The sequence below is a fragment of the Dermacentor andersoni genome, chromosome 5 (genome assembly GCF_023375885.2).
Source record: "Dermacentor andersoni chromosome 5, qqDerAnde1_hic_scaffold, whole genome shotgun sequence".
Lineage (NCBI taxonomy): Eukaryota > Metazoa > Arthropoda > Arachnida > Ixodida > Ixodidae > Dermacentor > Dermacentor andersoni.
Window position 1 is genome coordinate 45,500,885 of NC_092818.1, and position 11,473 is coordinate 45,512,357.

The window sequence follows — 11,473 nt, forward strand, 5'->3', positions numbered from 1 at the left end:
AATTCAATTCTGTGGTTTTAGGTGCCAAAACCACGATGTAATTATAACGCACGCCCAAGGGGGGGGGGGGGGCGGGGGGGACTCCGGAATAATTTTGACCACTGGAAGATCGTTAACATGCCCCTAATGCACGGGACAGGGGCGCTTTTGCATTTCGACCCATCAAAAAAAATCATATATATATATATATATATATATATATATATATATATATATATATATATATATATATATATATATATATATATATATATATATATATATATATATATATATATATATATGTGTATATATATATAGGCAACCAAGAAGCATTATCTGCAGCTCCTAATTCCATTAAAGAAAGCATAAATAAACGTACGTGAACATGGATCAATAAGCACCTGGCGACAAGTGGGACACATACGCACGTCTTCGCTTTACGCATGCGATGGATGAGTGGATGGAAAAACTTTATTGCGGTCAATTAGCTCGCAATACTTTCCATGCCCGAAGCGGGCCGCTCCCACGTAGGGACCAAACGGCCTAGCCTCTCGGCAGCTTCGCGGGCCCACATGTGTGCGCATAGCTGTTCTTTTAATGCGTGAGTGCGTAGAGTTGCGTCCCACCACTCTTCAGCGTTGTCCTTGTTGCTGCACAACGCGGAGCAATGGCAGAGCATATGACTCTGATCTATGGTGTCGTACAATTTATCGCATGTTGTAGGTGTAGCGAGAACTCTGCGTAGATCTTATTGAATAATAGCGAGTTCGGATAGGTTCTTGTTTGCAAGAGCCTCAGCTTATTGAATGGCCTGAGCTCTATTTAGTTTACTGTGCTGAAGGGCGAAGACTGTGCGTCCTAGGTAGAAGTGATTCCTTAGCTTGTTGTACGTGAGGAGGTAGTTCCTGCATTCTTATCAATTTTCGGGCTCCTATATATATATATATATATATATATATATATATATATATATATATATATATATATATATATATATATATATTACGTCTTGTTCCTAGACAGGTAATCGCCTTTATTCCTTCGAGAAGCATCATACATTCTTTATGCCCCCGTAACGTCTCGCATTATGCATCCGACTTGTTTGACGCTTGCATATGGGCATAGCTTGTTAGCACTGTAGTGAAAAGCAAAAATATCGTATGCAAAAAAAACATTGTGTCTCTGTGGTGCATAAACAAGCATTACACGACACTTTCGACTGCGTGTGATAAAAGTGGATGAAATTGTACACATCACCAATCAGTTGTATAGCATTTCTTTCAGTGCTTCACTAATTTGAAATTATTTACAGCAAGCACCAACAAAGGCAATGCTTCGCATCATATATTCCAAGATTTTCGTTGGACCTGCATAATTTTAAGGAATGTATTCAGCTCATTGTAACATGCGCTCGCGGCCTCTCACAATTTAGCTCCTCCAAAAAAATAGCAATACACCTAGTTCCGCGTGCCCTTTGCGAGCCGAATCAATAGATGTAGAAATAGAATCAATAGACGCAGAGCGAAGCAATGAGTCGCAGCAATGTTTTCCCCAGAATTTTATTGAGAGATATCCATTTGAGCGAAAACAGTGCAATAAAACAGGGCATAAAAAGAATCAGGTTACGGCGCTGAAAAAAAAGAAACATATGAATTGTGTGCAAAATAATATGCGATAGAGAGGGGAAGGCACCCGAGGTACGTTGTTTTAGCTGGATGTGAAGTTCACCTGAGTCAAAAACTAAACACAGCGAGGGGGTTGAAAGTTGTGCATTCATAATCAATCGATAAATTATCCCGTTCATCCAATAATATTTAAATCAATGAATCAGTTACTAAGCTGTTAATTCGAGTAATGAATTAATGAAAGAATTTAGCGCTTTATTTCCAGCGGAAGGAGATGCCGATGGCATCAGAAGAAAAGCCGGACTGAGCTTGTCGAGGCATCTGAGCGCGACGCAGTTTAGCAGCCTGGTACAAGCAACACAACACAGGTTCGTGTAATTCTAAATACAAAAAAGCAAAGATGCCGAATATTCACACGCTTATGCATATACGGCAAAAGATCAATCAACAGTACAATAAATAAAACCGCATACGTAATGACATCTCATGAGATTGTGCAAAAGAATCAAAGTATCGGTTTAGAGAAACTAATTCAATTCGCGCCTACGGCATGATTTGCTGTCAAGACTGTTTTCGGCGAGCATACATTCAAAGCATAACTTCAATAACATTCAATAACATGTTCAGATTTCAATTTATTCTGACGCGACGGAGCAGTGTATCAGCTGGGCGTTATCAGTGCGCATGGAACTGGGCAGGGGCCGAACGCTGTCACACTTTCAGGCAGAAGGGGGTCCCACATGGCCCGTAGCAGCAGATGGAGGCTTTCGATTTACAGCCTAATTGAAAGCAGGTGGCGTTGCTGCGTAGCCCTTCGCAATTGTCCGGAGGGGGCACAAACGTAGGACAGCGGAATGGAGCCCGCCGTGAGCGTTTGGGGCCGACACCTGTAAAGTACAACACATCTATTATTTACTCAGGTGCAAATTACACAAGTGCAGTGACGTGGCACTTGGGGGACGTACTTGCGGTTTTATTGTTTCTTCGCCGATGTTACAGAAATTGATTGATGCGACTAAATTAGGATGGATAAGATTCGTCACCAACCTAGTGTACGCACTAATTTTTCCATTTCGTTTCTGAAAAGGGCTTGTCATGTTCCAGCAAGAAAAAAAAAGCTCCAGCAAGCACAGCGGCAACCTGATCGGTTTCGAGCAAAGTTCTCACTGGATACTAGCGGCTGAAGAAGAACTGCTCACACCCATTGAAGCCACTAAGCAGATTTCCAAGGACAGTGCGCCGTCTCTTCGTTGTCCTATTTCGCGGCGGTCATAGCAAAGCTTCGGATGTTGTTGACAAGGGTTCTAGCGGTGCACCCCCTTTTATATGTAACTGCAAGCCTTGAAAGCGTTAACCCCGCTTTACTCAATAGACGGCAGCAGAGTGACAAACACCACCTTTACGCGTCACTCAAATCTTGCACGAATAAATACACCACTGTAACAAGTACGATGAACTCATCAGTAATAATTTTATTTGTCAGTGAGATTAACTCTTGCGGTGTCGCGGCTTTGATTTCATCTTCTATCACCACAGTGCATAAATATATAGGGTGGCCCGGCTAACGTTAGCCAAGCTGTTCCGCCAAAACAAATAATAAAAAAAAAACCCGGTGCGAGATACAATTATGAGACCTGCCCTATTCAGTCGTTTGACGACCACACACCGCATGTCTGCAAATCGCACCTTGCACGGTATTTGTTCAATCCTTTTTGTTGGTTGCACATATTCACAATCATATCATAATATATATATATATATATATATATATATATATATATATATATATATATATATATATATATATATATATATATATATATATAATACGAACATATTATAATCAGCGTTAGTGTCGTGTTTTGTCCTTCTTCCTTCTCTGTTTCGCGCTGTTAATTTCCGAAACATGAATCACCACCGATTCGCCCAAGTTTCTCTTCTAGAACATATTGGCCTGGGTTAGCTGCACCACACGGTATAACAGACTATGTACGCTGTTCCACAGAACTTCACTGCAATCGAAGAACGGTCACAAAAATCGAAGCCTAAGTCTCAGCTTTTACTATTTCCTGCATTTAGACCATAAATATCCTCTTGTGCTTAAATATCCTGTGATAAGTTGCGTCATATCAATGAGTTCACAACCAGACATAATTGATCAGTGACATGAGAAATCGCTGCGCGATAGTACGCAATGCATGCGACCATAATTGAATGCGCGAGATGTATTTATTGCACTCTACTAGAGGTGTTGACTCTACGAGAGATGGGAGTTTCTGCCTGTTCTAATTAGGAAAACGGTGGCACTTATGAAAGCCAGCGAACGCACTATGTACAAGTGGATATTGCAAGACGAATCAAGAAATGGCGCAATCATCCTGTGCGACACACTGGCCGAGTACTTCTGAGCCCTCCGCTACTGCCGTCTCTGCAACACTCCCTCTCCTGTGTATCTCGATATGTCTTGAATACGGACCCCTTTGTGGCGTCAGGGGTAATACGGAACGAATATTCTACCTATGCTATTACAACAGCTCATCTCGCTGCGCAGTTACAGTGGTAGTAGAAGCTGCCGCCGCCTGCGCTGCAGCGCTCTCAGACGACAGGGCGCGGAAGGGCCCCTTTAAGATATGTTCCTTCTTATTGCTAGAAGCCTGTAGCTTCTTTATTGCTAGAAGCCTGTAGCATCCACAGTACTACACGGAACTACTGAGGCAAGGTGAAAGTGTGCGGATAAGGTTGTCTGAACCTGCGCATCCGCAAGGCTGCTACGTGACACGACCGCGTAGTTGTACTGTTGTTTCTGCCAAATTCAGACTCTCAAAGTTGCGTCGCCTGTTGCAGCTGGTGTCGTCAATAAGTCAGATGGTTACATGTAATTGGTTACCGAAAAAAAAAGTGAGCAGTTTGCACTCGTGGTGGGAGGCTTGGTCACAGCGGAGCTAGTTCCGGCTTTTGCTAAGTGTTACTGGGTTTTGCTAAGGCCACTGCCTCGGCGCGATGGGCAGGGTCGGCTCTCTTTCGGCGATCGTAGTCCCGCTGGGCCGGGTGCCGAGCTTCCTTGTGGGCCGCTTCTCCCTCGGGATATTGCCTTTCTTCGGTCGCCCCGTGGTAACTGTGCAGGCGGTTCCACGAGACGAGAGAGGCGACATGTCTGTCGGAGCGCCGGCTGCTCGGAGCTTTCTAGCATTTGAGTGTCGTCACGGCTCAGCGAACACTCGCTTCTCCTCGTCTGGATGGATGGGTGGATGGTTGGATGGATGTTATGAGCGTCCCCTTTGGAACGGGGTGGTGGGTTGCGCCACCAAGCTCTTACTATTATACTGCCTAATGTCCTACCTAAGTTAAACAATAAACAGAAAAAATAAACACTATGAACTCCCACACCCAAAGTTTCTGATCCCCTATTGCTAACTGTGCTTTTGTACGTCTCTTTTGTACTTACGACTAACGCGACTGCATCGACTAAACCCCTCCCTGCAACTCCGACCTCCACTCGGACTTCCTCGACGTGAAGCTGCGCTTCTCTGTCGCCTTTGGTTAGGAGTTGCCTTCACAAAGGCATACTCTACATTAATTGGAGTGACTGACAGTGGAGCATGCGAGGTCTGTGGCACGGAAGAAAACATCGACCACCTGCTGTGCCATTGTCCACGATACACCCCTGAGAGACAAGAACTTGCGAAAGCTTTTCAAAAACTGGACAATCGGCCGCTTTCTGTGCAAGTGCTGCTGGAACACCGCCCCCATCGCCCGTCGGCCCATAAAGCGGTGAAGGCGCTTTTGTGTTTCTTAAGGACGACGGGTTTGTGCGACCATCTGTGACTTTTAATGCATTTTCTGTAAGACCACACGCGTCAGCGAACTCGCCGCAATTTCCTTCTTTCCTTCCCTCCTCTCTCTCCCTGTTATCTTTGTTTTCCCCCTTTCCCTTTCCCCCGGTGTAGGGTAGCCAACCGGACATGATTCTGGTTAACCTCCCTGCCTTCTTCTTATCTCTTTTCCTCCTCCGTCCCTGTACGTCTCCGTTTTTTGTCGTTTCCCTACTTTTCGCCCACCAATCCTTCGATCGCCTCTTACTAATACGTATTGCGGACACGTTTACTTTTCCTCTGCTCCCGCTGAACCTAAGGGTTTAAGGAAGCCAGTGGTGGCTAAATCGACCGCTTGGAAGACTTCTTCACATTCTAATAAAACATGCTCCATAGTTTCCCTAGCTTTACCGCAGCAAACACATGCTTCTTGTTCCTTCTTATATCTCGCTTTATAGGTGCGTGTTCTAAGGCATCCCGATCTCGCTTCGAAAAGTAATGAGCTTCCCTTTGAGTTATCATAAATTGTTTCTTTCCTGATTTCGTTTTCTCCTCTTAAGTAGTTACTCATGGCCGGTTTCCTTTCCATTGCCGCCACCCATGAGATTATTTCAGCCTCTCTGACTTTCCGCTTGACCGTCTTTGTTGCTGTGTTGCCCACCCTACAGGCAACATACTTGCTTGTAAGCTTCCTAGTTCTTTTCCTCCACTGTGAATCAATGTTCTTCCTGTACAGATACGTGAACACTCTCCCAGCCCATTTACTTTCTTCCATATTCCTCAGGCGTTCTTCATACTCAATTTTACTGCGAGCTTCCCTCACTTCAAAACTAGTCCAGCCCATATCACCATGCACAGCTTCACTTGTAGTCTACCCGTCAGCGCCCAATGCGAGGCGACCCACTGACCTTTGGTTCCCATCGAGTCCCGATTGTACCCCAGATTTAAAGCATTTCCAAAAGTAAGTCCTGGCACCATTACACCTTTCCAGATACCTCGGAGGACCTTGTACCTATTGTATCCCCATAGCGCTCCGTGCTTCATTATGGCTGCATTTGTCTTCCCTTCACTGTTATTGCTTTTTCCTGTGTTTCCATATATCTATTGCCTTCGTTCATCCATATACCAAGGTATTTATATTCTGTTACCCGAGGTATTTCCTGGCCCTGTATCTCCACTGCCTGTTCACTGTTTTCATTGAATACCATAACACCTCATTTTCTAACACTACATTTAAAACCTAAATTGTTGCGTTCCTGTCCACAGATATTAGCCAGACGTTGCAAATCACTTTGCTTGTTAGCTAGCAACGCAATGTCATCCGCATAAAATAAACCTGGGAGCTGCTGCTCTAATACTGTACCCGCCTGTTTGTATGCGAGAAGAAACCTGATATTACTTCCTTCTAGTGCCCTCTCCATCCTCACTATGTACATCATAAACAGCAGCGGGGATAAAGGGCACCCCTGTCTCAGTCCCTTGTTGATATGAACTTTCTCCTCGCTTCTCATCCCTTCCCATTCAACGCAAATGGTATTTTCTAGGTAAATCTCTCTCAAAAGCTTTAGACAATCGTCACCTAAGTCTTCCCCTTTCAGAATATCCCACAAAATGTTGCGGTCTACGTTGTCATAGGCTCCTGTAATGTCTAAAAAGGCCACATAAAATGATCTGCTTTCTACTTTTGATATTTCAATACACTGAGTAAGAACAAATAAGTTATCATCTAAACGCCTACCTATTCTGAAGCCATTTTGAAGTTCTCCCAAAATGTCATTATTCTCTGCCCAAGCTTGAAGCTTTAATTTGATTGCCTGCATTGCTAGCCTGTATATTACCGATGTTATGGTCAACGGTCTATACGAGGGAATTCTATCTTTCTCCCCCTTGCCTTTCTAAATTCAATTCATTCTACTTTGTCGCCAACTGTCTGGTATTCGTCTATCTTTTCAAGTTTGTTCCAATGCTTTCACCAGAGCTTCGTTACTTTTTGGTCCTAGGTCATTAATCAGCCTAACGGGAACCTCGTCTAGCCCCGTGGCTGTGCGCTTAGGAATTTTCTCTTCCGCTTTCTTCCAGATGAAATTTGTCAGCACGAGCTCCCTTTCCACTTGGTTCTCTTGTATTCTCTTTTTTTCTTCAAATACAACCACGTCATTGCCTTGGAAAAATTCGGCTGTTATTTTTCGGATCTAATTTATTGCCGCTTCTCCTTCCAGTCTGTTTTCATGTTCGTCTAGGATTTGCTGTTGTATTGTTGTTGACTTCATGCCTAATAATTTATTTGGTTCCAAAATATTCTAGGTGCGGCCTTCTTTTTCTCACGTACTTCTGACAGCCGACGCTCACTTTCACCTTTTAATTTTGCTTGCACCAGTGTTTGAACCATAGACTTTTTCTCCCGGTATGTTTCCCATGTACTGGCTACTTCATCCTGCGGCAACTGCGCCTTCTTTGCCTGCCTGTGCTCTCGAGATGCTTTCTGTCGTTCTGTGATCGCTTCTCGTATCTCCCTGTTCCACCAGCCTTTCGGTTTTTTGTTCCTTTCCAACGAAGATGTTGTTTTTCTTTCCGTATTTCTGTCGGTATTACACTTTGAAACTCACCATATTCTCACTCATTACCTGGTCATTTGCCAATTTCTTCCTCAACTCTAATGACTATATTTGCTATTTGTTCAGCCTTCAGATTTGGACTGGCCATTTTGCGCTCCTTGCTCTCTTTCGCAACTACATATGCCATTTTTAAAATGATGCGTTTATGGTCACTCCCAATGCTGCTAAACCCTTCCTCATCGATGACAATTTCTATCAACTTATCATGAATTCCTTCTGTCATCAGACAGTAATCTATGGTCGATTGCCGATTTCCCACTTCCCACGTGATCTGCCTTCACACTTAGGCCCTGTATTCATCATAACGAGGTTATGTTGCTCACAAAGGTCTAGCATTGACTTACCGTTGTTGTCGCTATAGCTATCTAAAGCCTGTATGTGGGCATTCATGTCACCTAATAGGACAATTTCAGCACCATTCCCGAAACCCTTAATATCAACGGTTATGCATTCCACTAACTCTTTATTCTTCTCTGTGCAATTATTTCCGGTCCACAAATACGTAACGCCAAGTTTCTTTCCCACTCATTGAGTCTGATAACCAAAGATATTCTTGACATTTTTGATTTATTCTTTTCCATTTGGCTCCCTGATGTATGAGCATTCCGACTCCCCCTCCCTTTCTTTCCGACTTACTTCTATTGCACCCTTCTCAAACATAATTCTCAATAACCGGCGGCCCTTCTGAGTCTCTAAGGTGCGTTTCTGTAACCGCATACACCCCTATTTGTTCTCTATTTAACTGCTCCTCAATCTCTGCCCACTTTTCCTTTCTTCTGCCCCCCTGCATGTTTATGTAGCCTATTTCATGGCGAGCTCTCTTTCTTGCTTTCCTCCTTTTCTTGCTATCCACGGCGATGCTCTTCTGAGGTTCCCCTAGGGGACCTTCTTCATTACTATCTAATCTGGCCTCCTGAGCGCCCACGGGCCCCCTAAATGAAGCAACAACGAGAGGGAAGCGCAGCTATGCAGCAGCGAGAGCGCGCCCTACGCACGTGTGTGATGCGAGGGAGGAGGTTGCGTGGCTAGGCGACGCACAGCGGGGCCGAGTTTTCTGTAGCCATGAAATGGACCTAACGAAAAGCTTAACAGCTCCGCTGTAAAAAGTTATTAACTAAGAATGGGCGTTGCCGAGTTGAAACGTAATGGAATAAATATGAAACTACACAGGAAATGTAATTTATTGCGAGTAATTATTTACTTGTTATTGGTTACGCGCAAGTCTGGTTCAAGATGAGCTAGCTGAGCTGTTGAAGCGTATTTTTTTTTCATAGTAGCCATTATCGCAAAAAAGTAATAAACGGATATTTGATGAAATCTAATGTATACTTCTGTCTTGTATACTGTGCTACGAAGAGCGAATGTTTTGTTATTTACTTAATATATTTATTCACGATGCGAGACGCTACAGCAACTTTACGTTCGTGGATGAATAAGCACACGTTTTTTCCCACTGTTGATGCAATAAACAGTAAACGGCACGCTTTCGGCAGTGCGGCATATTGAAATCTAAGGAGCTTTTCGGTGCTTCAACGGCTACATTAGCGACTAGTTCGAGCATACATTACTTTGGTACTCTAACTGACGTCGATACAACTGCTTGTTTAATAAGTTATTCGTTATATTTCGTGTATTTATCAGATAGAAAAGTTTAACGTAAGTAATAAATTGATTATGCAAAAATGTCCTTTCTCAACTTTTGGGTTTTTCAACACTAGCAGTAGAAGTTCTTCGTGATCACGCTAGAATCCTGGACCTATCTTTTAGCGGTTATTTTTGATACTGCGGTCGTATAGAGGTGGAGTACTACCTATAACTAAGCCGGATCACCAATATTATTTCCATGACAAAGCATGCGCTACTACGGCACACCATGACCCAAGACCACGGCTGAAGTAAAGCTCGTGCAGTCTCCATGCAAATTTGTAACGCAGCAATATTTGCAAGAAAAGGCTATAAAAAAGTGCTGCTAACGTCAATCGCTTCATGTTTCGTCGGTGGCAAATAAACAACGCTGGTGTGCATGTGTGATCGCAGGAAATCTAGATATCTGCGCACGTGTTACATTAAGCAGAACAGCACGTGTAGATTCACACGAGATGGCGCTAGACCATCGGAAGGCATAATCCGTGGCACAAGTTTCCAAACACTCAGCTTGCTTATCCTGCTCATAACCCCCATTCTTCTGCGTTGGCGCCAATGGTGTTTGTACACAACCAGCAGTAGTCGTTTGGAGCATGGCGGTGTATATCTGCATTGTGCGTATGCGATAACTTGCGCTCAGTTCGGAACATCCTTAAGGACTCCTTACGTGACACGCGTATTCTTTGAACGGGAGTGCAGCGCGGCCAGGACGTTTTCTTGCCGGGATTATCTGAACACCCCGATTAACTGCTGCCTTACCTTTGACACACCAGGTTCCCCCGCAAGGCTTGGGGCAGCATTCCAGACCACGGGCGGCACAGCTCTCCGGAGTGCACTGGCTGTAGGCGCAGTCGCTGAACACGCCTCTCGCGCTCGGACACGCGCTTTCGACCCAAGTGGCGCACACGACCATAGCGAACACCGCGACCGCCAGGCACACCATCGAAGCGGTGGGCACAGAGAGCGTCATGCTTCCAAATGGGGTCGCTGTGGTCGACTGCTCGATTAAACAACTGGCACGCCGTTGCTCGCCGTCTCGACACACACTATTTTCGGAGTTGCGGCTTGGTGTAGAAAGCGTGCGCTGCCATCACAGGAACAATGGAAGAATTGCCGGAGCGAAGCGGGCTTGGCGAGCGGGATGCGCGAAGGGTGCAATGAAAAGAAACAATCGAGCGCGTGTCAACTCTTATCACCACTGATTCCCGCGTTCGCACGCGTGCAAGCGGTCGTCTTGTTGCATTTTTTTTCCCTTTAGATGAGGACACGGTGTCCGCAACGCGGGTCTTTCCTTTCCTTTCCAAGGCATTCCAGAAGCACGTGCCAATATCTCTATGAGTTTTGTGGCTGTTTTTGTTGCTGTCTACAGTTTCTTTTGATGTCAACTGGTACCTGCCGCCTCCGATTTGACAGCGAAAGGAAATCCCCCTTTGACTTCCTCCATCTGTGCCTACAGGCGCCCCTATCAGGCAGGAACCACACGTTCCGTTACCCTGTTTGCATCGCACTTAGACAGAACGTGTTTGCATCCTGGCGAAATACAGCGGCCGTAGGCGATGGCTTCATTTCACCATAATGCCACGCCAACCCCCGTTTATTGCCAAACGCTATGTCCATGTCGACATTTGGCGGAAAGTTTAAAACATTGGCAAGCCTTATGCAACGGAGCTGTGTTTGCTTGTTTTTTTTAAATGTATAAATATGCATAAGAAACCTCTATTTTTTTCTCATATGATGGTTCATTATTAGGAATAGGGCAATGGCAGTAGCTTCGCTCAAGTGTGCAACGTTCGAC

The 11,473-nt window shown here is 44.7% G+C and overlaps 1 long non-coding RNA gene across 1 annotated transcript; it reads right to left on the reverse strand.

Annotated features, from left to right (window-relative positions):
- Nucleotides 1-1,523: 1,523 nt before the first annotated feature.
- LOC126530038 (uncharacterized) lies at nt 1,524-10,872 on the reverse strand. Its single transcript, XR_011894725.1, has 2 exons — nt 10,438-10,872; nt 1,524-2,494 (listed from the first exon to the last, which is right to left on the reverse strand). It is a non-coding gene; the product is annotated as an uncharacterized lncRNA (long non-coding RNA).
- Nucleotides 10,873-11,473: the final 601 nt, after the last annotated feature.